The sequence below is a fragment of the Typopeltis vanoorti genome, chromosome 12 (assembly GCF_054136105.1).
Source record: "Typopeltis vanoorti isolate ZY-2024b chromosome 12, IOZ_Tvanoo_1.0, whole genome shotgun sequence".
NCBI classification, from domain to species: Eukaryota; Metazoa; Arthropoda; class Arachnida; order Uropygi; family Thelyphonidae; genus Typopeltis; species Typopeltis vanoorti.
Window position 1 is genome coordinate 88,052,452 of NC_143560.1, and position 12,076 is coordinate 88,064,527.

The 12,076-nt window shown below is 35.2% G+C and overlaps 1 protein-coding gene across 1 annotated transcript in view; it reads right to left on the reverse strand.

Moving 5' to 3' along the window:
* Positions 1-6,626, reverse strand: part of LOC150100975 (uncharacterized) — a 184,989-nt gene extending 178,363 nt beyond the window's left edge. The window contains exon 1 of the mRNA XM_090401420.1: positions 6,497-6,626. The gene's annotated coding sequence lies outside the window, so the exon portion shown is untranslated. The remainder of the gene's footprint in view (positions 1-6,496) is intronic.
* Between the last annotated feature and the right edge of the window lie 5,450 nt (positions 6,627-12,076).

A 12,076-nucleotide genomic window follows, 5' to 3' on the forward strand; every position in this document is an offset into this window, starting at 1 on the left:
GCGAAGTGTAGACTAAAATACACAGATTATTGAAGAAAAAATAAAAGAGTTTGAGAACAGGAACCTTAGAGATTCAGTGGCAAGCCTTGAAGAAAACACTGATTGATTCAGCCAGAGAGGCATGTGGTGAAGTTGTCTGTCAGGATAGAAAAATCAGAACTCCATGGTGGACACAGGAATTTAAAGAGGCAGTGAAGGAAAAGAAGAAAGCATATCAAAAGTTCCTGGCAAACTCTTTTATGCTCTTAGAGAATATAGAGACAAAAAGAAAGCTAAACACTGTATAAAACTGGCTAAACAAAAGTCATGGGAAGACTTTGTCAAGAACATAGAATATAAATAGAAAAAGGAATCAGAGATGATAAAGGTGAAATGAAAACAGGAGAAAAAGATATCCTTGAAGTATGGAGTAATTACTTCGAAAAATTGCTAAATGAAATAAGCAGTCAACAGACATACAGTCAGGAATACATATTCATACTTGAAGTAGAAAAAGCCATCAAAGGCTGGAAATGTGGAAAGGCAGCAGGAGTAGACGATATTCGACCAGAAATGCTTAAGTATGGTGGTTTAAGAATGTTACAGTGGCTGCACTGCATAGTTCAGAATGCCTGAACAGAGGGAGGAATTCCCGATGATTGGAGTAGAGCTCTCATAGTACCCATGTATAAAAAGGGAAATAAATCTGAATGTCAGAATTACAGAGGTATTTACTACTGAATGTTCCTGGCAAGATCAATGCAAGCATACTTGAGAAACAGTTGAGAAGAATTGCGGAAGAAAAGCTTGGTGAAGAACAAGGTGGATTCAGGCCAAATAGAGGCTGCCAGGATCAGATTTTCACTTTACAACAGTTAGTTGAGAAATCATGGAAATATAAGAAAGATCTATATTTAAGTTTTGTAGATCTGGAAAAGGCATATGACAAGGTGCCACGAGAGAAGCTATTCATTACGGGACAGTTATATGGTCTTAATGGGGCATTATACTCGTATCAAGCAATACTTAGTCTGTATTTGAATTGTAAGTCAGCAGTTAGAAATGAAGGAAGTACAGTAAGGTGGTTTAATGTTAAATCTATGTCAGACAGGGTTGTACATTATCCCCTCTGTCGTTCATTATCTATATGGATCACATTATGAAGGAAAGTGGTATTAAACCTGATATCAAAATTGGAGGTGTTAACCTCAGGTCTTTGCTTAATGAGGATGATGTTATATTTCTAAATAAATCCGCAACAAGTTTGCAAGATTCCCTGACTAAATTGAATAACTATCGTGATATATATTGTATGAAGGTCAGCATTAAAAAGACAAGGACAATGAAAATAGGCAGAAACATTGAAAATATCAACTGCATTGTGAATGGAGAACCTGTGGAACAAGTAAAACATTTCAGCTACTTAAGCACGATTTTTACTGAAGATGGTAAATTAAATATGGAAATAGACAACAGAATCAGCAAAGCTGGTATGGTGGGAAGTCAATTGAATAAATTTATATGGAATAAGAGAGGAATTAGCCAAAACACTAAATTAGCTGTATACAAGACAGTATTCAAGCCAATTTTAACTTGTGGATCTGAGAGCTGGGTCAGAAGTAAAACACTTGACCAAAGACTAGAGAATGCAGATATGAGAGTCCTGAGAAAGATTAGAGGCGTGAATAGATGGCATTAATGGCAATATCGTATTAAAAACGAAGATATTAGGAAAGAACTTGACGTTGTCAGCATCCAATAATGCATTAGCAGAGCTAATCTCAGGTGGTATGGTCACTTAAATAGAATGGGAGAGGAAAGATTAGCAAAACAAGTGTTCTCTGCCAGGTTGGCAGGAAAACGACCCAGAGGAAAACCAAGATATAAGTGGATTGATACAGTAAAAAGTGCCTTAGAAGACAGAAATATAAGATCTAATAATATTGGAATCTTGACAAATAACAGATTGATTTGGAGGAAAAATTGTAGATAGGAAGTTAGTAATGATGTAAGTTTTTCATGTAGTATTATCATATCCTGTACACCCCTTGAGGGTACATATCAGGAATTTGATGATGATGATGATGATCATTAATAACAAAATTGCCATTTTTAATAAAAGTTAATTATTGAGAAAAGCGATCGTTTATTAAAACTTTAATATAATAAAAAAACGTTTTTCCTATTTTTTTCCCTTAAAAAAGAAAGTGACCGCATTTTAAAGCTACACAAGGAGTATGAATCGCCACAATATTGATCACTAAATCCAACAATCTTGCTCATTTCATAATTCTTCCAACAAGGGATTATGAGGTCAATGGCCAATGTATTCTTTATGATCAGATCTTCAGATATTATTCCAAAGAAAAACGGTCCAGTATTAGGAAATTAAGTATGATTTTTCTCTTAGTTCATTATCGTACAACTATTTTTTCCGCTTTTACTCTTTTCGTTTGTTCATCCTGCACTACAAATAAATGTTCGATAATCAGCAATAATATTGATAATCAAAGGTATTTGAGTGAAAGAAACCTAAGCGATGTGTGAACACAGTAAAAATTATTATCGCTTTTATTCATCCTGTGCAGGCACCAAATTTATTCTCACCTAACACGGTCGAAGGAGTTCCGACAGTTATTAAACTCGCATCAGCATGTTTCCTTCGTGAGTGACTATCAATGATCTGCGAGATAATTATTATATTTTAATTATAATTTTGATTAATTGTATATTCGCTTTTTTTATCCTTGATTTAACAATTTAAAATACGAGAAAAGAAGTAGTCAATTTTGATAAGCGTTCGAAATTTCTTTTGAGTTTCAAATAACTCAGCCGTGAATTCGGAGAAATGCAAAATTACTGAAACAATCCATTCCTAGTGAAACTATTTCATTTTTGCCACATTATCTGACTGGCGTCATTAACTGTCTTTATCTGACTGTTTTTACTATAGGCCTCTCACCGCATACCTTCTTGTATTATTTTGTTCTGAAAGTAACGTCCCTTGGACGAAAGTCCAACCAAATATAAATTACTATAATAGCAGGAGTAAACAATACTAGTCGAATTATGCAGTTGGCCCTTGCGTTCGTCTTCAAGCCTTTGTGCTGTTTAAGCATGACATAACATGATGAATTAATTTGCCTTCTTAGCTATATTAGTTCATTCCAAACTTATTCTTCGCTGACAATGAAAAGACTTTCCATCCTGCTGAGAGAAGGATGTTTTTAATTCTTTACAGTTCTAAAGATGATTCAAAGCGCCGGTGAAGTTTAAGGACACAAAAACTATTCAAACTGAACACACACACACATGCCTATCTGATTCGGAATTATTATAAAAGAACCACGAGAATGCAACATTGCTGAGACGTTTATGATGACATCAGTTTTTAGGTTGATTGCGACTCTTATTCTTTTAATTTGTTCTTTTGGTATTAAAGCATTTTAATTAAATTACTTTTTTTACCTTTGAAAATATGCAGTGCTATATGAAATTAGGGATTTTATTACTCAATATATAGACAACTATAACATTATTTCGGTTCTCTCTCTCTCTCTCTCTTTCTCTGTGTGTGTGTGTGTGTGCCGAAATAAGTTAAAAGCTATAGTCGGAAGTAGGTTATGCGATTTGTCCTCAATTTCGAATAACAATGACGTCTCTGTAGCGTAGCAACAGAAACTTCGTAACAGTGAAAGAGAAGGAAGTCAGTGACACGCGGATATTGTCGAATGTATCACCACCTGTCGGGAATAGAAGACATTAAACAAAAGACGGCTTAAAAAGAGTTAAAAGTTCAATAAAAACGGAACTTACAGCTGTTACACGAGGACGTTATTTTAAAGCAGTAGGATAACCACGAATCCATCATGAACTTTTTTTGGTCTTCAAACACTACGTAACCCGGAAACAGGTGGGAGGTTTAGGGGTGTGCAGCAATTTATTTCGGAACCACAGTTTTTCAGGGTAATCTGTAACTTTGGCAAGTTCATACATTTAGTGCTAATGCGTTCGTTTTTTTTTTTTTTTTTCTTCAAGCGAAATATTCCGTTTCCCTCGAAAAAAGTCGTACAAGACTTTTCATGCCATTCTCGTAATGGCCACTCAATTATGTTGTCAAATAAACTCTTCACCACGTTAATCACTAAACAGGGAAGGAAATTGAGATTTTTATCTCCGCAACTGCTTTTCTTCTTTCCACTTAAGAGATGGCAATACAGACTTGGCATTACAGAAAAAGTATTAGTTTTGAAATATAATTAATGTTACTGTGTTAAGTTTACCAATTTAATAAAATTGGTATACTTATTACAGTAAATTGCAAATAACATTAATATTTGCAATTTTATTTACAACAACAACAAAATAAATAATAAAAATTGCAAATAACCGCTGATTTACTCCTTTGGTACACGTGGCAGTATTTTAGCGATTAAGTTTACAACGCTTCACTAGCAACTTATAACTTAAGTACTTACTAAATTCACTACCTATACGACCATTACATAATGAGCTAACATTACATAATAATTAGAGCATCAGATGATTGCCTTCACAGCGCAGTCGGTAGAGAAGACTCCCTTTGGATTAGAAATACTTCGGCTCGATACCTGTTGTGGAACCAGAGGAACAATTAAGGAGTTTTCAAATGAAGGTGAAGGAGACAGTCTCATACGGAGTAGAAGGATTTTTCCCTACCGAAAACTTGAGTTTTTGCTTCAGTAAACAAGCAAATCAGTCAAACAAATGTGCAATTTATAAATGTTACACCTAACTCAGCCTGAGTTGCGTAAACTAACAACACCCAACAGCAGCAGCACAAAACTGTGGGAAAGAAAAGTATGCTACCATTAACAGTTTGCTCGTGATTACTAACTGAAACGTACAACACTCCAAAACGCACAATTGATTTTATTATGATAGCACCTTGTAAACTTTAATCTATATGAAACGGTAGAGCATGTTGTTTAAAGTCGAGACTGATTCGGGATACCTCACACGACGGACAGACAATATAACCATCAGTCATGTTATTATTAGTTGCTCTTTAACAACTTTTCTGTTAAAGAATACTCAATAATAATACTCACTGCGTATAAATCAAACAGTGTGTGTGTGTGTGTGTGTGTGTGTGTGTGTGTGTGTGTGTGTGTGTGTGTGTGTGTGTGTGTGTGTGTGTGTGTGTGTGTGTGACATGTTTTCAGTCACCTTCATACCGAGTGCAGGCTTGGCTATACAGGGCGGCCATAAAATAGCTTTCCCTCTTTGGAGGCATCTGTAGCTAAAACCAATGAACGCAATGAGACCAAATTTTATATTGAGACTTTTGAAGGTGGCATGGGGAGATTATTCCCGCGAAAAAAAAAAAGATTTAGTACCAAAAGTGGCCGATGGGGGAAATTTGGGCGCTGGTGGAGCCGAAAAACAAGCGGATAATTACATTAAAGGCAGATAAAATGGAATAATAACATTTCGACAGTGTAAGCGACAGCCGCATCACTCATTCCAGCTGGATACGTGGAGCGTTACAATGATAATAATAATAATAATTAAGCTAAAACAACAACTTGCGAGAGACACAGAAATTAATGTAATGATTGAACTCACAGGAAATAATGTTTTTTTCTTCAGAATCAGAGTCCCCTGGACCACATACACGATTTTCAATGTGCTGACCTTTCTTGTGTACAACAAATTGCTCTTGGATGTTCATAACAGCCCGTTTTATGTTCTCTTTCAAGACATGCAAGTTGGAACGCCACCAACATACACAACGGATTTCAAATACCCCCCACAGCCAAAAGTCACATGTAATTATCCGCTTGTTTTCGGCTCCGCCAGAGCCAAAATTTCCCCTATTGACGAGTTTTGGTACTAAATCTTTTTTTCGCGGAGATCATCTTCCCATGCCTTCATAAGAGAGGTCTCATTCCGTTTATTGGTTTTAGCTGCAGATGCCTCCAAAGAGGGAAAGTTATTTTATGGCCGCCCTGAATATTATACCTATATAGTAGATCTACTAACCGGGAGGCATAGGGCTAGCCACCTTATCCTCGGAACGGGTACGGCTTAGAAGGGCTAAGGATAGCCACGTAACAGGCCACTAGGCCTAATACGTGAAGGGAAGAAGAAGAAGAAGAAGAAGATCTACTAACGAATGCATTATTTTTTAAGACAATTCAAAGAAGGTTAACACCCAGTAGTAGGTATGATTATATTATAGTGGAGAATGACGGATGCCATTCAAGCAGAACGGCTTCCATGGAGACGTGTTGAAAAGCCATAAAGCAGAAAGAAAACAGATAATTAATTTTCATACACAATCCGACTTTAAATCTATTCATTCCATCTGCCTCTGTCCTATGTAATAGCCTTCGTTATTTTGCATTTCCCAAGGAACTATAACCTGCAGCTGTTCAAGGAGGATATCAAGTGGTCCTAACAGAGTATTCGCTCTGTAACTTTTTTTTCGGATATATAATTAATATTAAAAAATAATAAACTTCTTTTCACTTACCTCCACCAGCTATGTTTATATACTACAAGTGTCTCCATTGCATCTAGGAATTACAATCAAAGTTGTTTTTAGATAAATGTCAACAATTTTCTTCGGTCTTTCCAATCCTTGGTACACACCATGGCACTGCTAGATTTTCAACTGTTCATAAGTAGAATTACTATAACAGATTTCTTCTCTGAAAATAAAACAATCAAAAACATCTTAATGTTGGCATAAGACTGATCACATCTTAAAAGTATGGTTAAGGAACTATATCTACGTAGACTGTGAGCCTGTAGTAGAACTAAAGTACTACTAATTACAATAATAATTATATAATAATAATGTTACTAATTACAATTATAATAGTACTACTAATTACAATAATAATCCGTAGTACTACGGATTATTATTATTATTATCTTGATATTTACTTATTTTCTTAATTAAATAATAAAAAAAAAGACAAAGCCTTATTTCAGTTTGCGCGGGATTATTATATTTCTTCATAGAGCAGTAAGAATTATTCAGAAATACTATTTTACTAAATATTCCTTTACCAACAAGTAACAAAAATATTAAGTATTCCTGATAATAACCGTTCAAATTAAATACTAAATTTGAATTTAACCCGTTCAGCCAAGGCAGAGGTATTATATGCATATAGAAACATTTTACGAATAAAGTATAAACAAATCAGTGCTTATAAATTTAGATAAAGATGATATATAGATACACCTATTAATACATCATCTGCGTGTTTTTTTTATTATTATTATTATTATTATTATTATTATTATTATTAAATCAACTACTTCATGCTCAAATATATCATTGCGCAACTCATACAAGAGGATTATCTGATATGCAATTAGTTGGAACAGTGCCATGATCTCGTTTCAGCGACAGATGACGGACAGTACAATTGCACTCCCTTCTCAAAAAAACAGTCCTCGAACTGGGACTGTTGGCAGTGCGATTGGTTTATCTAAGCTAATGAGTGATAAGTAGACAAAAGATATGGTTGACTGATTTCGCCAGCAGAGAGCAGAAGAAACACTAATGTCAAAGAATGAACACCTGTGGCAAACAGTGAACAGCTAGACGTAATTCGAGATTTATATATATATATATATATATATATATATATTTTTTTTTTTTTAATTGAATGACTAGAAACCGAGAAAAATGAAAACAAAGTTTAATAGCACAACTAGGTTCAGCTTGTATGAGCCTTCTTCAGGTGCACTTTAAAAAAAAAATAACCAGTAAAAACATAGAGGAAATGACTATAAACACCACGAAAAGTTAGTGCATATATTTCAACGTTGAAGTCTGCGTATTCAAAACTGTTCTCTCGTTGGCTTCATTGTTGGGCATATGCATGCGTATAGCATCTCGCGAAAGCCATTGTCTGATCGTAGTACAATGACAGTCTGAAAGGTTGTAACTCAGGTTGTTGTTGTTGAGATGCAGGGGGGTTGGGAATGATTTCTTTTTGATTCTATTATCTTTCTTTCTAATTCATCCTGGCAACAGAAAATGTTATCAGACTTGTCCCATAGGACTGTATGGCTAAGGTTTTCTTCATTAGAATCGGCCGAGAATAGAACATGACTAGACAAAGCACTGGCTCGCGTTCTCCTGTAATTGACGTCTCTCTGATGTTCTTCAATGCGTAATTCGATCGATTTCTCTGTTTGGCCAAAGTATGGTATATCACAGTTGCACCAAATCTAGCAAACACCGGAATATTTAAGGTTGTGGTGTCTAGGTTTCGGACAGCTCATTAAGGAGCGGATTTTTGGAAGTATTTCCTAAGAACCTTGGCCAATTTGGGTGAGACAGAGCTTATGTATGGTATAGAAATATTACCTTTCACCCTATTGGTCTCTTCATTATTGCGAGTGGGTGGATTTAATAGGCATTTGTCAATTGTTTTTGTGAATAACGAGTGAACAGTTTTGAATGCGCAGACTTCGACGTTGAAATATATACACTAACTTAATTGATTGATTCTATACTATGATATGTCAGGTTCATATTTTGGCGATTTTTTTCCCCTCCCTGTAAGAGAAAGAAGATCCCCCCCACAAGTAAATTACAACTCAGTTCTGTTAATCTGAATGAAAATAAGTATACATGCCTTCAAACAAACGCAATATATCTAAAATTTATGGATCATCGTCATATACATTCTAATTTAAAGACGATCATCGTTGGTTGGCTCCATTCGTCCGTCAGCTCATGTGGTACTACGCACGTACCTACTCTTCCATAATTCAAAATAATTTTTGAAGATTAATGAAATTCTTGTGAAAACTTTTTGATTATAAGAAACAAGAAAATCAAGATAACAAGAAAAAATGCCAAAGATCAGGAGCGACGTTCTAACAGCAGTCAAGTTGAGCAATGCACTAAACATAAAATGACATTAATATTATTTTGTTACTCACCGTTTGCTTAATAAAACAACTCTTGTTCGAAGAAATCAGCGGGTGAATGGTAATGTGAATGTAAAGTGGAAGATCAGGTCTGGAGCTCCCCATATACGTTGCAACAAATGTTCCCTGCATTTAAAGAAGACGGTAAAAAGATATACCTTCGTGGATGCCATTTGCTACCCCAATGGTGTGGGAAAAGAATACCGAGAGACCGTTCAAGTTCAAAATAACCAAACGTGCCATCAGTCCTGAGACCAGTACCTCATGATACTTGAGATATTGAGACACTCATGATGCAACTCCTACGCCACCTGAAAACATGGACTTGTGGATGAAGGCCTCTATGCTGATGGCCTTGAATGTGCAGTGTCATGTTCTCGAGAATCGGACTCGGATCTTCAGCAGCCGGCTATTTGAGCAATTCATTTCATAATCCGAGCAGAGTAAAAATGATCTTGGAGAAGATCTGAATCTTATCAAAACAATGATCGTTTAAGATATAGAATAATAAATGGCTGAGTAAGAAAATATCATCCTGATAAATTTGTATATAATTTTGTGCATACACTTGTATTTGGTATTTACATAGAGATGAATCAAAGTTTGGTTTACAGGCAGTGCTTGTGTACACTGGAAATAAATAGCTCTATATTCTATTAGTATATCTATCCATTGCTTCTTAAACGCATTAACTTCGATAAATAGAGGCAGAACATTTCCAGTTTTTTTTAGAGTATCGTTACTTTAATGAGCATGCCACTAACTTTCACAAAATATTGTTGCAATATTCGCGGACAATTACATTAAACACTGCCATTATTAGATTAAAATGATTTTAGAAAGTTCTCGTGCCACCGATGTATATTAAACTCAGTTTGATGAAAATTTTGTTAAGGCTTCACCTAAGAATGATGTGATGGCGTCATGAATTTCGAGGACAACTTCCTAATCGGTCCACAAATATTCATACACTTATGAGAGACAGTTTTTATGTCTGAAACAACCGAAAAGCAACATAGAATGCGTCCAAATCTGTTAAATGAGCAAAAATTTTAGAGTCGCGACAAAATAGTGACAATCACTGTGAGATCTTATGGAAAACTTGCACTTTCTGCGTTCGATTCCTGGACTCGATTCCCGTCGCCGACGCGAGGAGCTTAGGATCTTCCTCAGCCATAGCCAAGTTAGCCGGTCTTGGGCGTGGACAGCAGGGTTTTCCCCCCAGTTTATCTGGGGTTTTTCATCCCGCAAGCAGGCAAACCGGTCCCGTGAACACACGGATTTACAGCCATAAATACTACCCCCCCCCCCATGAGGGGACTGAACTCGCCCCAATAGGGACGGGGGAGAAAAGGGAGGAAACTCCATATGAATAAATAAATAAATAAACTACGTCAACACACAATGTTGATCCCTGAAAATCAAAATTATGTGAGCGAAAGTAGAAGCGCCCTAAACAGGCTCCCCTACCTCCGTTTCAAGGCGAATCATAAATTTTAAGTTTGGTGCTCAGTAATATCCGTGGTCGTGGAGGTAGTGGTGGTGGGGGGGGGGGGGGCTAGACAATCGGTTGGATTGTTTGAAAACAGCCAAAACATCTCAAGCTGGATATTGCATTATGTGTGTTAATTAACTGCATGCGTTCTTCCTGCAGGTTGGCCATTTTGTTAAATGAAAAACTCGGGTTTTGTTTGAAAAACCCAACAATCTTGTGTATGGGGTATATATACATGTAGTGTGTTGGGGGAGCAAGAGTTAAAAGAAAGGAGTTTATTAATATTCTTTGAACATGGAGATTGTAGTTCTCCGGTAATATTTTCGTGGAGAAGGCTGCTTCATATGAGAACAGAAGTAGATGGAATGAAAGAGGAGCGAAGAAGCAAATTCAGTGGGTCAACTCTTGAACTGTAAATCGATCCCGAACAGCTGCTGTCAGTGTTATTATAGGTTTAGCGGAAAGGGATGAGTGGGAAATGATAGATGTCGGGTTTAGTGGAGCGCAGAGGAAATATGTGTAGAGGTATAGCGCGAAGTTGACGATTTCGCACTTTGTTCGAGGAAAGAATCAAAATGCAATCAAATTTATTACGGTTAATGAAACAATTATCAAAAAAATAGTGTTGACTCTTCAACGAAAATGAATTTTTTCATCAACATTGTCAGTTGTCTTGGGTCTGGTAGGTTCTTGATGCATGTTTATGGTTTAAATTTGTTTTTGGTGAATTCTAAATCGAAATCAGTAAGTATAAATTGTCTTAGCGCAAAAGCATGGAGAAAGGGTATAATACGAGTTATGGAAAATAATTCAGCCACAAATTAATCCAAGTAAATTAATATTATTGTGCCTTCTTTAATCGTTTATGAAATTATGCCTCTCAGATTGCATAGATTTGTTCTATAAAAAGTGGGAAATATGCGGCATTTTGTAATTTTTAGTCTTTTAGTCCACTTTTTTTTTTTCAAAATAAAATTAATTAACTTAGTAGGTAAATTTATCGCATGTCACAATCATTAGAACAAACAAATATTCTAATTGTACTTTTGTAAAACTCTTATGAAAAATTATATTTCAAGTGATCTTTAAAACACTTTCAAAATTATTGGAACGAAAAAAAAATAGTTACAGTATATAATTAAAAAATAATAATACAATAAATATCACCACAATGACAAAATTTATTATGAAATATAATTTAAAATAAGTTCTAGAAGTTTTTTTTCTTTATTTTTTTAAATTTAGAATGTGTACATATTATTAGATTAAAATATTAACACGGATCTTAGTTTCACTTAAAGTAAATATTTCCCCTGACCAGTTATAAAAACATAGTATATTAGAATAATACATAGCAGAATGAGAGCATTCTTAGTTTCAGCTGTTAAAATTATAGAAAAAAAAAAAAAAACGGGTTAGGGCGTACCAAATTGAGTGTAAACAAAAGGCTGCTGTCAGAGCCATATGATGTTTCTTGCTGTAATGAATTACTGTAGATTTTGAAAGACGCTTATAAAAGAAACCGGTTGTAAATTATAATTTTTAACTTGCTAATGGTATACAATTTTAGGATAATTATGGAACCTGCCTGTAGTGTTAAAGCAAATGATATTTTAAACTACTTCATATTTTAACTGTTTTTCATTATTTAAAAAATAA